The following is an 18,695-nucleotide window of genomic DNA, read 5'->3' as shown; positions in this document are numbered from 1 at the left end:
TTTTTCCTAGCCGAAAGACTTACAATGCAAATAAATTCTCTGAGCTAAACTAACAGGCGCCGCCGGGACAGCCTAGGCGGGAGGCCTCCGTGGCACTAGAAGCCTCGGAGAGCCCCCTACAGGCGGGAGGACCCGAAAGGAAAGTACTTCTGCTCAGATGGGCGGAGCTAGGGAGGCGGGGGCGGAAGTGACGGTGATCCGCTGGCAATGGCGGGTTCTTTGGCCTGCGCTAAGAGGGTGAGGTGTAGTGGGCTCTTCGTGTTTCTGGAGAAGTTATTTTAATAAAGGCTCGAGAACTCTGTTCTGTCACCATGGACACGGGATGTCGTTTAGACACTTATTGTTTTGGGGTACGTAAATAGGTATACCAGGTAAGCATTGTACACATGGGAACCAACCAGCAATTTTGGAAATAGGATATTGCCAGTTTTGTTAAAATTACCTGTCTTTTCCCATTCTATTACCTTGCTTTCCTCCAGAGGTAACACTCTCGTGTATTTTGGGTTTATTCATTTGCTTTTAAAAATTTAGTTTGTGTACATGTATGTTAACTTTGATAAACGGTTGAGCTTTACAAGGATAGTTTATTGTTATGTAATCGTCTGCAACTTTTTTTCGTTCAGCAGTGTGCTTTTAAATCATACTAGGTTGTTGCATACATTTGAATGTAGCTGTACTTAATTTTACTGCTATACACTGGTTAGCAGTATATATACTATACAATGTTACTTTGTGTGACAGTTTAATCCCTTCTGGTTCACAGGTTTTGTCATTAATTCGGATACAAAAATGCAAGAATTTTTCTAGAGTACAGCATATATCTAGAGACAATGTCTTCATCTACTCTAATTATAACTGCTTTAAAGTCTTTGGTAATTGTAACATCTTGGTTATCTAGAGGTTGGTAGCTGTTGATTTTCCCTTAAAAGCTGGCCATATTTTTCCAGTTCGTTATATATTGAGAAACTGTGATCCCCCGCCCCTCTGCCGCGCAGCTTTGGGAATCTTAGTTTCCCAACTAGGGATTGAACTCAGGCCCTTGGCAGTGAAAGTGCAGAGTCCTAACCACTGGACTGCCAGGGAATTCCCGAGTAATTGTGATTTTTCTCCAAGACATTTTGATTTTATGTTGCATAGACTCTGGGTCCTGATAAAAGTCTTTGGGGAATGTTGATTTTTGTTTTGTTTTGTTTTAGGAGGCTGTCAATCCAGTTCGGTTCGTATCTCAAGTTGAGTCTGGGTGCTGGTTCCGTATCAGTTCAGTTTTCAAAGGTTTTATTGTGCTGCTTTGAGTCTGTTCTATACATAGAACACTCAGGAATGTTTTGGAACTTGGGTAGTAATTTAAATTGTAGTTCAGTTAACATATCTTTGGCTGTGCAGCTTTTTGTCTGCCCTGCAGATGGTCAGTTCAGGTGTGAGCACAGGACTTATGTGGATTCATACATAGAATTAAGGAGTTCCCTTCTCCAGCTCACCCCTTTTTGATATTCCTCTCATATTCTTTGTTTTGCAGGGTCTCCTTTTCCTGCTCGAAATATGAGGTTTCTCTTGGCGTTTTAGCTTTGTGCCATAGCTACAGCCTCTGACTAGTGCCCACACTGGAGCAAAGAGGTGAGAGAAAAGACCAAAACAAAACAAAACATGAATTCCCTCCAAATTCTTTGGACTGCAGAAGCTCCTGTTCCCAGTTTCCTTGTCTAGAAAGACAGGGTTTTTCTTGGTGTTGTAGCTGTCCAAGCCTAGGCCCTAACTCTCAGGTCAAGCCCAGAGGGAAAAAAGGAGAAAAAAAGCCAAGTATTCCCCCACAGATTTTAGCTCACAGAAGCTCCCTTTCCCCATTCATCTGGCTAGAAATATGGGATTTCTTTATGTTTTTGCTTCCTTTGTGAAACCACAGTTTCACTGGGTGCCAGACCTCAGGTCAAAGCTGTGAGAGAAAGTAGGAAAAAAAACCACACAGGGCATTTTTCTAAATTTTGACTCTCCTCCCCAATCTGCCTGTTTTTGTTTACTTTTTAGAGTCCTCAGGTAGTTGCTTTTTGTATTTTGCCCTGAACTTTTAGTTGTAATCAGTAGGAAAGAGAGGCGGTAGTGGTCTTACTCCATTTTGGCTGGCACTGCAAGTCAAGGAAATACAAATTACCACTATGCATCCATCAAAATGATTAAAATGAAAAATTTAGACAATACCAAGTGTTAGAGAGGATGGCGAACAACTAGAATTCTTATACACTGCTAGTGGAAGTGTCAGTTGATCGTTTACTTTGGAAAATGTTTGTCAGAATCTATTAAAACTGAACATATGCATACCCTATGACCATAAGATTCCACTCCCAAGTAGTATGTTCCCCACAGAAATGCACATATGTTCACTAAAGATGTATGTAAAAATGTTCATCGCTGCACTATTCATAATAGCCCCAAACTAGAAGTTCCTAATTACTTATAAATGGTAGCCTGGGTAAATAAACTGTTATATGTTCACACAGTGAAATTCTATGTACAGCAATGACAATAAACAAATCGCAGCCACATTGAAGAGTATGGCTGTTAGACACACACACACACACACACACACACACACAAATATTGAATTGAAAGAGCCAGATACACACTAGCACATGCTATATGATTCCATTTACATGAAGTTCAAAAGCAGGCCAAACTAATCTAGGATGATGGTTACCCTAGGGAGTGGGGAGGAGATAATGACTGAAAGGGGACATTAAGAGCTTTTTGGAGTTCTGGTAATATTCTTTGTCATGGTCTGGGTTTTGGTTCCATAGGTATGTTCATTTTATAAAAATTCATTTAACTGTGGCACTTATGATTTAGGCATTTTCTTAAAACTTCAATAAGTGTAAACAAATAAATTTGCCCATTTCACCATATCCCACCTATCCTTCTCATCCAGTAGATCCTGGCTAAATATTGTACTAACTTTAGGGGCAAAAGGAGTGATCACAGACCCCCCTGTGACATTCTGAGTATGATTGATACATGGATACCTTCTGGCCCTAATGGCGATTGAGGTTTCTTACAGTTGGGATGTTGAATCCGCCATATCTCATATTAAGATGTGTTACAAAGCTATTAAGAAAAGATCTGTTCTCAGTTCTACAGTTAACTGAGGGTTTGAGGTGGCAGTGATCTAACTTCTGAGGTTTACATTTCTAAACTAAGAGAATTTTCTTAAAATACAGAAAAATCAAGCAGATTTTGTTCTTGCATGTTCAGATACATGCAGGCAAAAAATCTGCTATTCAAAAACAATGAAAAATAACTTTATAAAGTTCCAAATCTTAAATTCACTGCATGAGTTACAATTGAAATATATTAAAATCATGTTTTTTTAACTGACCAGAATTTTTTAAAAAGTTTATAATATATAAATCCTTGTGTTATAAAATATCTGGAATTATAACTTAACAAGCAACCATAAAATATTTGTTCTTGAAGTAAGTAGGTCTTACTCAGAAGAACAAGGAATTTAAATAAATAAATAAATCTGTGAACTTAATACTCATAACTAAGTAATTCTCTAATTTTAATCTGGGAATTTGTGGAAAGTGAAAGTCACTTCTTAGGTCACTAGGACAGCAGTTACCCTAGGCAAAGTTGGGGAGTGTGTGAAGTTGTGACTGAGTTTTAGAGCAATAAGTGCAGTCTGCAAGATGGAGGGCTGGGTGGCTGCGGCCTCCAGAAGGCACTCAGAATTAGAAATTGGGTAATAAAGTATCATTTGGAATTGAGGTTGGAAGGATTAGCATGTGACTGTTTAGATCAGCCATCTGAAAATAGAATTAATTAACTCACTCTAAAATCTGGTTTGTGTTTGTGATATTAAGGTGAACAGGACTCTCCCAAATCTGATCCATATTCCCAAGGGAATTATTTTAATAATAGCTATTTACTCTATATTCGGTAGTGTGCTAAGAGCTTTACATCCATTGTCACATTTAGACTCCCAGCAGTCTTTAGGAAAGTTTTTATTTTTTTTGGCCTCACTGCACGGCTTGTGGGATCCTAGTTCCCTGACCAGCCGACCAGGGATGGAACCCGCACCCCGACCCCACCCCACCCCCGCCTTGGAAGCATGGAATCCTAACCACTGGACTGCCAGGGGAGCCCCTAGGAAAGATATTATTAGCTTTGTTTACAGATAAGAAATCAAGGTTTAGAAACTGTAAGGACCTTGTGAAAGGCCATAAGGTGTAATATATGATGACTCTGGAGTCAGATTTCTTGGGTTCAAATCTCAGCTCTACTACTTGTTAACTATGTGACCTTAGGCAAATCACTTAAACTATTTGTATCTTGCTTCTTTGTCTAGGAAACAGAGATGATGATAGTAGTATCAGTATTTTAGAATTGCTAAAAGGATTAAGTGAGAAAGCTCACTTAGGTGCCTGATAAACAGAACTCAATAAATAATGGTTATTATTATTCAATTAAAGGCTCACAAGTAATAGACGCCAGAGGTGGTGAATAACATGCAGTTAAAGTTCCAAAAAGTTAATCAACTATAGTTAGTAAAATTTTTCTGGGAGAATCATATGTCAACAGAAAGATGACTTGAGATAAGTCTAGGATAGCAGTAGACAAAATATAAGAATATATCTGGCAATGACCAGAATAGAAAGCTATTTGAGTTCAAGGACTACAACTAACTTTTCAAAGAGAAATATTCCTAGAGTAGAGAAGGAATTTCAATTATCCTAACTTGAAAGAAAAATCCCTCAAGACTACTCATTCTCTTCTCATTATCATTGACCCTTGAACACAAGAGTTTGGACTGCATGGGTCTACTTATACACAAATTTTTTTTCAATAAACACACTACTACACAACCCAGGTTGGTTGACTCTGCGGATGTGGACGGGAAGGCCAACTATTGAACTTGAGCATCCACCAATTTTAGTATCTGCCTGGGGTTCAGGAACCAGTACCCCCGAGGGCACCAGGGGACAACTGTGTATGCTCACCAAACAACCCTGTGATTGATAATTTCCTCTCCTGAGTGCATTTAACCTACCATGGTGAAATACCCAGAGTGAGTTCTCCATACAAGTTTTTCTTTCTAGATACAGCTCTCTTTATAGATTGATAAATTGACATTCTGAGGTGCATATTAGTTTCTTATGGGTCCTCTTAACATATTGATCCCCAAGAGGTTAATGTGCCCTGGTGGAAATGATAAACTTGAGTTTCCGAATCTACAAAGCTAAGAATCTGGCTTCGAATATTGTATTAGAGCTCTGTATGCTTGCAAGTAACAAAAATAAAAATAAAATGGCTTAAATCATGAAAGGGGGAAGGGAATTAATATTATAAAGAAAAGGTATTTGATGGAATAGGAAGGCAAGAATACAGCACAGATTCAGAAGGAGACTAAAAGAAGTCATCTCGCATCCAAGCAGCGTGCTTTCTCCTCTCTTGTTGCTGTCTCTGCTTACACATAATTTTCTTTTTGCAGACCAGTTTCCCCTGCTACTTAGTTCCAGGACAGACAGATGCAGTTACCACCCTTAGACCTGAGCAATAGGGACTATTAACCCATCCCTGCACCTCTGGGGGATGGGGTGTGGGGAACGCTTTGGAGAACCTTCCTCCAAATGTTCTAAGTCCTCTGTGGTGCCTGGGACCATCTGGCAGGGCCTGGGAGGCAGAACCTAGTCTTGTGTGGGTCCTGGAAATGGAAGCCCTGAAATGTTCTATTGTCTGCTGGGGACTGGCCAGGTTAGCAGGCCCTTTTGGGCAGGACACCCTAAATCTGTACCAGGATTTTATTGGCCTCAGTCCCTGTTTCTCCCTTTTAGGACCCTCTCGACAATACCCCCCCCCTCACTGTGCATGGGATCCACCAGGTCCCCGAGAAGCTCTGGGACTTGCCCCTGTGGGGTGGCAGTTGGTTTTCATATCAGTTTTCTAGTGCTGTGTTAACAAATTACAAATTTAGCAGCTTAAAGCAACACAGTTCATTATCTGTCAGTTTCTGTCGGTCAGAAGTCTGAGTATGGCTTATTTTTGCTTAGGGTCTCACCAGATAGTAATCAAGGTATCAGCTGGGGGTGCAGTTTCATCTGAGGCTAAGGGACATCTCCCAAACTCATTCAGGTTGTTGCTAAAATTTAGTTCCTAGTAGCTAGAGGACTGGGGTCCCTGTCTTCTTGCCAGATGTCAGCCAGGATTTTCTCTCAGCTCTCAGAGACTGCCCTCAGGCCCTGATCACACAGCCCTCTTGCAACATGGAGCTTACTTCGCCAAAGCCTGCAGGAGAATTTCTTTCCAATCTGTTCCTGCTGCACCTGCTACTACCATTACTATTACCACCATCACCACAAATGTAGTCTTGTATAACATAATGTAATCTTGGGAGAAATGATTCCATCACCTTTGCTCTATAGTATACCTAATTAAAGGAGTGACATCCCATCACATTAACAGGTCCTGCCCACTCTCAAAGGGAGGGTATAATACAAGGCATGTGTACCAGGGAGCAAGAATCTTAGGAGCCATCTTAAAGATTCTGCCTACCACAGCTCTTGAACAGGCAAATACTCCAGCAGATGTTCACTACACTTGTCACTGTCTCAAGGCATTGAGAAATCCTTAAACTAACTGTCCACCTTTTTCTCCTTCACATTCTTTTAAGAACAACATAGTTTATTATAGTGCTTGGGATGTGTGTGAATATTCATAGACATGCAAATCTCACATACCCCAAATATACGTCTCTAAGAATTTTTTGTCGCACAGATTTCTTTCTACAATTTAAAATTAATGTGCTGAAAGAAATGACAAGAAATTATTAAACGTTGTTTACTTAGTACACTTTACAATTTGTCATTCCTGGAAATTCAGTGGATTAAAAGATGTAAGTATACACACATATACATTTCACAGATATCCTACAATTTAAATACTCTTTTTGTTCTGTGCAATAGGAAATTATTGCCAGCTGGTGTTTCAGAGTCCTTTATAAATTAATTATAGTATTTACTAGCTATGTGGGAGTGGAGAATCTAATTAGGTCAAGGAGGCTGGCCCTGCTGGAGGCTGAAAGGCAAAGCAAGTATAAGGTGTCAGCTGCAAGTTTAATGCAGTACTTTCTAGACCACGTGTGTTTAAAAAAAAAAGTGGGTAATTACTGAGATTGCATGCAAATTTGTGGGAAAAATCATATCAGAATAAAAATTTGTTAAAGTCTGCCATCAATCTATGACAAAGATATTTTAGCTGACACAGGACTTCACAGGCGTCCCATGTCACAGGAGGAGTGCGATGCTTGATGCTAACAGCATATTCATTCATTAATTTATTCATTCACTCAACAAGACAAGGCTAGATGTAGCTACAAAGAGGACGATATCACAGCCTCTTTCTTTAAGGAACTCACAGACTGCAAATGAATACAGATGTGTAAAGAGATAGTTAATAAGTAGTGTTGTAAGTGTAGTATGGGCATAATTAGAGAGTATTATGGGCATTACACTGATGTAAATAACTAAAAACAATTTAAGTATACATTCTTTTCAAAGGAATTTTCAGTTTAGCGAAGTCAAGACCTTAAACCATGGCTCGAAAACCTCAAATGTTTACAGGGACAAGGCAGTAGCATAAATGAATAGAGCAGGCCAGTGTAAGACACTAGGTAGTGAAAGAGACTGTGACAGACTATTCAGAGACATTCCAATTTAACCTAAAAATAAATACTGTTTTAGCCAAACAAAAAAATGCCTGCTGGAGTATTAGGTCAGTAGGGTAGCTGTTTCTGCCCCCTGCCTAAGGTTAAAGAAATTCAGTTGCTGTATTAGAATTTCTGTAGGCAAATGGATGTGAGGACATTAAGAGAATTGGATGGAAAATACTTGCTTGAGATATTCTTTGTAAGATTCCTTGTGAGGCTTTATTAGGCATTTCTTCGACTTTTCCACAGACCGCAAGATTGAGTCTAGTTGTTCCCCTTCTTTGCTGTCACTACTTGTTCTTTTGCCTTCATTCAATGAGCCACAGGATATAACTGGAGAGTTTTTCACAGCTAGAATCTAGAGAAAAATAAAGTTTTGGAACAGGAAAGTTGTACATTGTTAGAAATCTTAAAAGTCTGTCATCTGGACAGATAGTAGACCGGACCAAAGCAGTCACAGTTTATATCTGCTTAATGTGCTTTCCTGTTGCAATCTCATACTCCAGGTGCTTCTCGGGGGGGAAGGTCAATCATGGTGCTCCCCTTAACCCCAAGCCCAGTGTGGGATTCTTGTCCCAGGCCATCCAATCAGAATGCCCGGTCTCCTGAAGGGGAGGAAGAAGTAAAGTAGCTGGCCTGTGACATTCCCTTACTTTACCTGAGAGATAGCACTAGGAAAAAGCAAAGAAGGGAGGTGATCTGGTCTAATCTCCTCAACTGGACTTCCAGGTAAATAGAGTAATGATTTTAGACAGGAGGAGGAGCCTTATCTGCAGAATGCCCTGAGTAGGCTCTCCCTTGGTAAGGGTTGCTTACAGTAAGTAGATCTGGAATCTATTGATTTATGGGACATGGCCTCCCAAGAGAATGTCATGTAAGCTGCACAACTCTCTGAGGTATAAAATGGAGATGTTTTAGAAATTACATGCTTCACTCTGTGAAATAACAATCTGCAAAGCTTCACACAGGCCTTGTCTATTATTCTGGGCTAGTGGATAGGAAGGACCTGGCAAGAATGTCCCAGACCTTTCACTGCTTTATCTTTGTCTCTTGATTGCCTGTACCCTTGGAATTTTTAGTAAAGCTTGATGCTAGGTAAAAATCTCTGATTTGTGTGAGTCTGATTTGATAATCCAATCCTGTGTGTTAGCTTGCCTGGTCATGGTGATTGGTTGAAGAATGAATATGTGCATCAGGAAAGACCAGTCAGAATTATTACCTAGGATTTGATTAGGAATGTTGGGAGAGAGAAGTTCTCTCTCCATTTGAGTTTCTAAGCTGGTAAATGGAAGTGTGAGAGCCAATATATAGAGAGAACCCACTCACAAAAAGAAGTCAAGGAGAGACAATGAGAGCTGATAGATAGAGGGAATTAAAGGGGGGTGGGTAAGGGATGGGGAGAGAAAGTGAATTCTACCTCTAGTTCACACATAAACATTATTGGAACTTTAAATATGATTGCAACTGCTAAAACAGTATTTTTTTTGAATTTTTGAATTTTATTTTATTTATTTTTTATACAGCAGGTTCTCATTAGTTATCTATTTTATACATATTAGTGTATACATGTCAATCCCGGTCTCCCAGTTCATCCCACCACCACCCCGCCCCCAGCCACTTTCCCCCCTTGGCGTCCATACGTTTGTTCTCTACATCTGTGTCTCTATTTCTGCCCTTCAAACCGGTCATCTGTACCATTTTATAACAGTATTTTTAACCGTCTTACCCTATCAGTATGGAGGAATGCTCTTCTACCTTCCTCTTTTTTTGCCAGCTCTGTCCTGTGTGTAACCTCTTTTGGGGCTGTGTGGCAACGTAACACATAGTGGTTTGTGGCTTTGGCTTTGGCTTAGAAAGCAAAACTCTATTTTAGCAACTGTCCCTTTAGGTTGTAATTACCTATTTGTTTTATGTATCCCAAATTCCTCATAGATAGTGAGTAAATCTTACTTATTTCTTTAATGTCAGTACCTGGAACATAGCACTCAATATTTGTAGAACACATGAAGAAAGGAATTTTATTTTTGCCATCATTGAAACTATGCACAAGCCTGACCAGTGTGAAATTGTACAGGCTTGATTCCCTCCCACTCCATACCAAATGTGCATAATTTATATTACTGGGTATGCAACAAAATGTTTGATTGTGATGAATGCTATTATAGTTAAGGCATGTTGCTAACATTTGCTGCGATAAACAAGGAATGACTACTTTAAATTGTTCCACAGTTTAGAGTAGTGGTTAAAATCATGGGCTTTTGGGACTGGAATTTCTGCTCTGCTGACAAAACTGGCCCTGCACCAATGGCTCCCCCTCCCCGACCTGACACGGCCCCAGGGTGGATACGGGAGAGGTAATTTTAAAAAACATAGTGGGACCAATTCTTCACTTTCACAGCAAAGGTCAAAATGCTACCTCTCAGTTTCCTCATCTGTATAGTAGGAATAATAATACATCATTTTGTTGTCAGAATTAAATAAGTACTATATTTTAAACTCTTTGAGAGAAGAGTGTCTAGCACATAGTAAGTGCCACATAGTAAGTGTCTGCTGTGATTATTCTTATTGTTATTCTCCAAACTTCAGTTTTATCAGAGTCAAATGGGGATAATATTACATATGTGTGTGAATTTCAAACAAGATGACGCATGTAAAATGCTTGACGGTAAATGCATAAGAAGGAACAAGTATTAATAGCTATTAGTAGGGGAGTTAGATTAGTTGAGTGTTACCACGTGTACCAAACATGTATTCCCAATTTTCAAAAACAAAATAATAATACAACTCATTTAACGTTAAAGTACAGTCACACACATAATGTTGGTGTTAATGGTACAGGCATTGGAAACAGTTTGCCTGGGTTCAGATCTTGGCTTTACTACATATAATTTGTGTGATCTTGGGAAAGTTATTTAACTTCTCTGAGTCACCCCTAATAAAGGAGAATAATGATAGCATCTACTCCATATTGTGGGTCTGAGGATTAATTGAGGCAATACCTTTAAATTAATAAACACAATGCCAGGAAAATAGTAAGCAGTCAATAAGTGTTGGTTCTTATTATCTCTCTGAGCCTCAATCCCATTCAATCATGAAAATGAGGATAACAATATTTACCTGACCAGGCTGTTATGTGGATAAAATGTGATAGTGCTAGTGAAAATGTCTAGTAAATAATAGGTATTTGATAAATGTCAGTTTTCTTTCCAATTTCTATGATTCATGAAGCAACTTGTAATTTTACAACGCCTTCGGGTTATCAGTATAGATATCAATTATATTTCTACGTGTGTGGATATAGGATAAAAAGGATTAGGTAGAATTCGATCAGTGATACATATTAAATGTTGCTTATTGAATAAATATCATTCAGTTGGCTTATTAGCTGCTCTTATAAAAGTAGATTGTGTCAGAAATACCCTATTATGTATATTCTTCTGATTCATGTCATAGATAAATGGCAATTTATTCTATTTAGAGAAAGATAGAAAAGTAGATTGGTATTCCAGGTTTCTTGCAGCGAACATGGTGCACAATCTGCTACAACTGAAGGGGAATGTTATTAATCACAAGGTGCACAAGGAGGCAAAGGACTTCATTATGCTGTTTTGCTCCCACAACGTGCACCTGGAGCGTCTTAATGACTGTGCCCTTTGGAGACAGGTGGCACTCTGCAAAGTGTAAACCTCTCTAAACCTCTTCTTGCCTCAAACTGACACGTCTTCATGGCACTGTGTATAATCAGGTCTTAAATGATGTGAAAGGCTTTGGTAGGACTATAATTAGTTGAAATAATTTTTTTCCTGGTCTCTAAGGAGTACACATGGCTAGAACAAGGGAAAGAAAGAATGTCAAGAAACAGCTGGGGGATAAATTCACATATTCATTGAAAAAGGCAAGCCTGTAAAAGATGGTATTGTGTACTGGGTGAACAAGCACAGTAGATGGCAGTTTAGTAACATAAAATATTATTATGTTATGTTTAGAAGTCATCTTTTTTAAAGACTATCTAGAAAAACATGCATCTTAAGTGTTATATATTGTCATCTTTTTTGGGGGAAAGTTCTGTTAATGATCTCTGCTTACAGAAACAGATTGGTATAAACTTGTCAAATAGCATAGACTATAAGGGGACATTGGGGTGCTCGAGGATTTTTTTCACCATATTTTATTAGCACCTATTCATTTTGAAGCACACATTTTTTGATATTTGAAGAGCTAAAGCACTTGGGAATGACTCTCAAATAAAATAACACCACAACCAACCGTTGATTCCCCTGAAAAACTGGCTGAATATTTAATTGTTAAAATATTTAGCAAGTTAAAAGCAGTATGGAAAAGGAGTAGAGACAGAGAGGATATCAGGAAGAAAGGTAAAATTCCCAAGAATATTTGAGTACTGAAAGGAGAAAAAATAAGAGCCCAACTTTCGCTGAGATACAAGCTCAAGACTGTCACTTGTTACATAGAATTCACCAAAAGTCCAGGCATTAGGAAAATTCTGATCCCAGAACAGAAAGCTGACAGTTCTTTCTAAGATGGAATCAGATCATTACACACGCTGTATTGGTTTAATTGAGCATACATTATTTCCTTCAGCAAAAAATCTTCTGCCATGGTACCCTATTTTCTTGGGCACCAGGGCTTGACAGATTTCTCACACAAGTAAGCAGTTGAGAGTAAAACAATTTTGACATGAAATGTGCTTATACTTTGAAAGCCATTAAACAAGACTTGTTTGCTTATAATTTTCTAATAAAATAAAGGACCTTCTGTGGAAAGCAGTTTTAAAAACACATCATAACATTTTCAGTGTGTAGGTCTTGCAACGTTTGTTGCAATTTTCTAGTGACAGACACAGAACAATAAGATTTTCCCAACAGATGCTTAGTGCTGGGTACTCACATGTCACTCAAACTGACAAGATTTTAGGAAAAAAACACTTTCTTCCCTATGTTATCATTTTGAAAGATCAACTATTGTGCATAATTCAATTTTGCTAAATTGAAAAGTATAAACTTCACAAAACATAATTTATTAATGGTAATATGATAGAATTAATTAGAAACACACCCTAAACAACTCACTAGACCTCATTCTACAAATTTGTGTGTCCCAGACAAAATTCTAATCCTACTTGCCTGGAGAAAGTCTTTAGCTCAGTTTATGATAATATCACAGAATTTTGGAGCTGGGAAAAATACTTGTAGATCATGTATTTCAAGTTAGTGCCTAAGTTTCAGGATTTTCTCTTTTTATGTACTGGAACTATTTGGATTTAATTCATATGTAAATAATGTAGAGCCAGAACCATTCAGGCTACATAGTTTCTTTGTTCATTCATTCATTCATCCATTCTCTCAACAATTTATCAAGCATCTCACATGTACTGGTATATTCCAGGAACTATGTTAGAGATTGGTAATGCCATAATAAATATTTCACTATTCGTGTCTCTGAGGAGGAGATCAGAGTATAGCTGGACAGATAGACAAATGAATTAATAGCTATATTGTAGTGTGATAAAGGCTATGACAGGTTTGTATACAGTACTATGGGAAAACAGATGAGGGAGCAATCTATGTCCTTGGGAGTTCTGAGAAGACAACACAGAGGGAATCATATTTGAGCCTGAGCAAGAATTCTCAGAGGAGAAATGAGGACTGAGGATGTAGGAAAGGAAATAGACATGAAGGCGGAAGAGTATGTTTGGAGAATGACAGTGTAAAATCTAGGGAATGGTGAGAAATGATGTACAGTTAGACTGTAAAGGTAAATCAGGGAAAGATGGCAAATATAAGATTCTAAAGAGTTTGGCATTACTGTTTTTTTTTTTTTAGTTTGGCATTACTTTTGTGGGAAATGAACAATTGAAAAAATTTGAAAGTGAAGACAAGGATGTGATATGATTTGTATTTTTGAAAAGCTATCTCTGACACTGGTGTGAAAGGCAGTTTAGGCTAGATTAGTAATGGCCATTTGAAGTACGTTTCAGTATTATGCTAGGGCAGTGAAAGTGACAATGGACAAAGGCATATTTTAAGATACCTTTTTTTTTAAAAAAAAAAGTTTATTTATTTATTTTGGCTGCACCAGGTCTTAGTTGTGGCACACGGGATCTTCGTTGCGGCATGCGGACTCTTAGTTGCGGCATTTATGCGGGATCTAGTTCCCAACCAGGGATCGAACCCAGGTTCCCTGCATTGGGAGCTTGGAGTCTTACCCACTGGACCACCAGGGAAATCCCAAGATACCTTTTAGAAGCAATTAATAGAGCTTTGTGGTCAGTTGCTTGGGAGAGTTGGGTGCTAAGGGAAGGGGAAAAAGTTAAGGATGGCTTCAAGAGGTCTAGTTTGCATGTTTAGTTTTGAGGGTTTGGATAGGCATTTATTTAATCCTCTTCACAAGCTTTTGAGGATTATAACAGATGACAAAAACCGAAGCTTTGAAAAGTTAAGTAATTTGCCAGTTATCATGTGGGTAGTAATCTATGAAGGACAGATTCAAGCACATTCTATTTGACTAATCCCAGAACCCAAGCTTGTAACCATTGTGCTGTTTCTTTCTATACTGACCAAGTGGGCAGTGATGCCATTTACTGGACTGGGAAATACAGGAGGAAATCATGGTTTGAATAGAAAATAATCAGTTTGCGCTTTAACATCTTGACTTTGATATATCCGAAAGGCCAGAGAGTGGAGATATTCAGAAGAGAATTGGAAATAACAGTCCTGAAGCTCATGAAAGATATGGGGTGAGAAAGTTCAGATTAAGTGATGGTTGAAGCCATAAGAGTGACTCAGATAGCCCAGAGAATAGGTGTAGGGAAGAGGATTGAGCAGAAAGCTTTCAGTGGCTATGGAACAAAAGGATTCAGGGGGAGGAGACTGAGAAGGTGCACTCAAATGGCTGATTGGAAAACCAGAATAATATACTTACTTATAATACGCTTGTGGAGTACAGATTTACTTTTTCTCTCTTGAGTGTATGTTGGGCAGAAGATTGGACCCTCATCATCTTAATTGTCCACTGTTGCTTTAAGAGCATTGTTGGAATTGTGAAAACCTGTCACTCACAGCCTCTCCTTTTCTGAAGTTCACAATCTCTCCCCATTCAGGATCACCATCTTCCACTCTACACAAATTCCATCATCATACTAGGCCACAAGTCCACATCCTCAATGATGCACCCACTCTTACCTCAATTCCTAGATTGTACCTGAGCCAACTTCACCTCCAACATGTTTCCATATTTTTCTAGAAACTGCTCCACTTGTGAAATATTTAACCATGAAATTCCAATGACTGAGCATAGCGTCTTTATTTCTCCCTCTCTCCCTCCCACTAGCTCAATTTAGATTCAACTTAGTTCACATCATATATTGAGTATCTATCATATGTTGTGTGCTAGGATTTAGGAGATACATATATATATATATACACACAAAATTGTACTGAGATATTTCACAGAATAGGAAGGGAGTGGATATGCAAACATTTTTTGCAATCCTAGTGTGATAAGTAAAATAATAGAGGTATATTTTAGGTACAGTAGTGTGATACAGTGGAAAGTTTGAGCAGTTGCACTTGAGTTGAAAATGGGAGATATATCATTAATCTATAATTATATAACTAAAACCCCACATTTAGTGGCTTAAAATAGCACTGATTTATTTCTTACCATTCTGTGGGTTGACAGTCTTGAAGGCTGAGAAGTCCATCAGGTGAATCGGGATTTAGGAGAAGAGAAGGAGCTCTTCAGAAAGAATAGCAGTGACTTGAAAACAGGAAGCAGCATAGTCATTGGGTATGCCAGGACATGCGGATTCCTGGGAGTATTTGGGGGAAGGAATAAGAAATGAACTGGCTAGGCAAACATGATTATAGAAAGCCTTGTTATCAGAAGTAAATTAAACTCTTCTTCCAGGCCGCAGAATGCCCTTCTGCAGGTTTTATGCAGGGAAGCAGCTGCTCTTCACTCTCATTGATTCTTCTACTTTCTTTGCTTCATATGTTCTTGATCGATAAGCCTCCTTTGGCTTCATTTCCTTATTCAATCCAGCTGTCAACCCATGGTACTTCAGCTGAATCTCTCTCACCAGTAGTACTCTCAGTTCTCAACACTCATATGACCTTGTTATTCCATTATCCTAATCCTCAATTCTAGAATAATCTAACCATCTGTTTGTTCTGATCCTGGAACTAGGCATTGAATAATACTGAAACAAATCATATAACCATGTTGATTGCCTGCCTTATACATTTATGATTTCCAACTACTGACTCTCAGTATTGTCTAGCATATCTTAACATATCCTTACCCATTCCCTATGCTGGTAATTTTGTACTACTCTTAACAACTTTTGCACTTAATGCTGCACTATTTTCTCTTAGCAGATTACCTTGAATACTTCACAGAGGAAATAGCTGTGATAGTTGTGAAAAATTTCCTTCACAACATCTCCTTGAAGTTAATTTATTCTTTCTCCTTCTGGATCATCCTGTTTCTTTCCTTCCAAATTCCTGCCATCATCCTAGGACTTATTTTACTTCTTCTATACCTCCAAATGTGTTTCTGACACATGGTATACATGTAGTAAATATGAATTAATGATCAATTTCTATTTGCCAATATTATGATTTCTTGTTAGCCCTCATCTTGCTTATGGTGTGGAGACACATTCCATTTTAAGGTCCTGTCCCTGGCTCTGTGGAAACTTTCAAACCACACATACAAGTGGACATAATGGCTGAGATTCTGTACTCCACAGATTTCATCCAAAATCAATCTTATTCTATTTACATTTTGGTTTGTTGGAGCCTTGCTGTACCAGTCAGTAAATATATTGGATATAATCACTGATTATATATATATGAACTTTTTTGGAAATTATGTTACTAAATAAAAATGATTATTATTTTTATGATATTCTTCTTAAAATGTGGTGCCCATTTAACATATAATAATCACAGATGTTTAGAACAACAAAACTTTCTCATATGCTAGACAGACTATTACACAGGCAGGAACCATGGTCTACTGGCATATAATAGATAATAAATTTTTGTGGAGTGAATAGATGAATGTTCCTTATATGTAACCCAGTCACAATTTTCTAAATGAACATAGAATGTATTTCTGATATTTCAAATTAAATTACAATCCATTGTTAGGGCTTGGACTTTTCACACATTCTAAGTGACTGTCGCTATTGTTTTGGGTTTTTTTTTACTTTAAAAAATTTTTTTAAAACACCTTTATTGGAGTATAATTGCTTTACAATGTTGTGTTAGTTTCTGCTGTATAACAAAATGAATCAGCTATATGTATACATATATCCCCATATCTCCTCCCTCTTGCATCGCCCTCCCACCCTCCCTATCCCACCCCTCTAGGTGGTCACAAAGCACCGAGCTGATCTCCCTGTGCTATGCAGCTTCTTCCCACTAGCTATCTGTTTTACATTTGGTAGTGTATATATGTCCATGCTACTCTTTCACTTCGTCCCAGCTTACCCTTCCCCATTCCCGTGTCCTCAAGTCCATTCTCTACGTCTGCTCTTTCTTCCTGTCCTACCCCTAGGTTCTTCAGAACCATTTTCTTTTTTTTTTTTTTTTTTAAGATTCCATATATATGTGTTAGCATACGGTATTTGTTTTCTCTTTCTGACTTATTTCACTCTGTATGACAGACTCTAGGGCTATGCACCTCACTACAAATAACTCAATTTCGTTTCTTTTTATGGCTGAGTAATATTCTATTGTATATATGTGCCACATCTTCTTTTTCCATTCATCTGTCGATGGACACTTAGGTTGCTTCCATGTCCTGGCTATTGTAAATAGTGCTGCAATGAACACTGTGGTACATGAATCTTTGAATTACAGTTTTCTCAGGGTACATGACCAGTAGTGGGATTGCTGGGTCGTATGGTAGTTCTATTTTCAGTTTTTTAAGGAACCTCCATACTGTTCTCCATAGTGGCTGTATCAATTTACATTCCCACCAACAGCGTAGGAGGGTTCCCTTTTCTCCACACCCTCTCCAGCATTTATTGTTTGTAGATTTTTGGATGATGGCCATTCTGACTGGTGTGAGGTAATACCCCATTATAGTTTTGATTTGCATTTCTCTAATGATTAGTGATGTTGAGCATCCTTTCATGTGTTTGTTGGCCATCTGTATATCTTCTTTGGAGAAATGTCTGTTTAGGTCTTCTGCCCCTTTTTGGACTGCATTGTTTGTATTTTTGATATTGAGCTGGGTGAGCTTCTTGTATACTTTGGAAATTAATCCTTTGTCAGTTGCTTCGTTTGAAAATATTTTCTCCCATTCTGAGGGTTGTCTTTTCGTCTTGTTTACGGTTTCCTTTGCTGTGCAAAAGCTTGTGTTTCATTAGGTACCATTTCTTTATTTTTGTTTTTATTTCCGTTTCTCTAGGAGGTGGGTCAAAAAGGATCTTGCTGTGATTTATGTCATAGAGTGTTCTGCCTATGTTTTCCTCTAAGAGTTTTATAGTGTCTGGCCTTACATTTAGATCTTTAATCTATTTTGAGTTTATTTTTGTATATGGTGTTAGGGAGTGTTCTAATTTCATTCTTTTACATGTAGCTGTCCAGTTTTCCCAACACCACTTATTGAAGAGGCTGTCTTCTCCCCATTGTGTATTCTTACCTCATTTATCAAAGATGAGGTGACCATTTGTGCATGGGTTTATCTCTGGGCTTTCTATCCTGTTCCATTGATCTATATTTCTGTTTTTGTGCCAGTACCATACTGTCTTTATTACTGTAGCTTTGTAGTATAGTCTGAAGTCAGGGAGCCTGATTCCTCTAGCTCCATTTCTCTTTCTCATGACTGCTTTGGCTATTTGGGGTCTTCTGTGTTTCCATACAAATTGTGAAATTTTTTGCTCTAGTTCTGTGAAAAACGCCACTGGTAGTTTGATAGGGATTGCATTGAATCTGTAGATTGCTTTGGGTAGTATAGTCATTTTCACAGT

At 38.3% G+C, this 18,695-nt stretch overlaps 1 long non-coding RNA gene across 1 annotated transcript in view; it reads left to right on the top strand.

Annotated features, from left to right (window-relative positions):
* Positions 1-181: 181 nt before the first annotated feature.
* The window catches only part of LOC133088489 (uncharacterized), a 40,993-nt gene continuing 22,479 nt past the window's right edge, over positions 182-18,695 (top strand). Inside the window, exons 1-2 of the long non-coding RNA XR_009700522.1 lie at positions 182-350; positions 1,517-1,614. This is a non-coding gene — a long non-coding RNA (uncharacterized LOC133088489). The remainder of the gene's footprint in view (positions 351-1,516; positions 1,615-18,695) is intronic.

The sequence above is a fragment of the Eubalaena glacialis genome, chromosome 3 (genome assembly GCF_028564815.1).
Source record: "Eubalaena glacialis isolate mEubGla1 chromosome 3, mEubGla1.1.hap2.+ XY, whole genome shotgun sequence".
Lineage (NCBI taxonomy): Eukaryota > Metazoa > Chordata > Mammalia > Artiodactyla > Balaenidae > Eubalaena > Eubalaena glacialis.
This window is presented reverse-complemented; position numbering and strand designations above follow the sequence as displayed.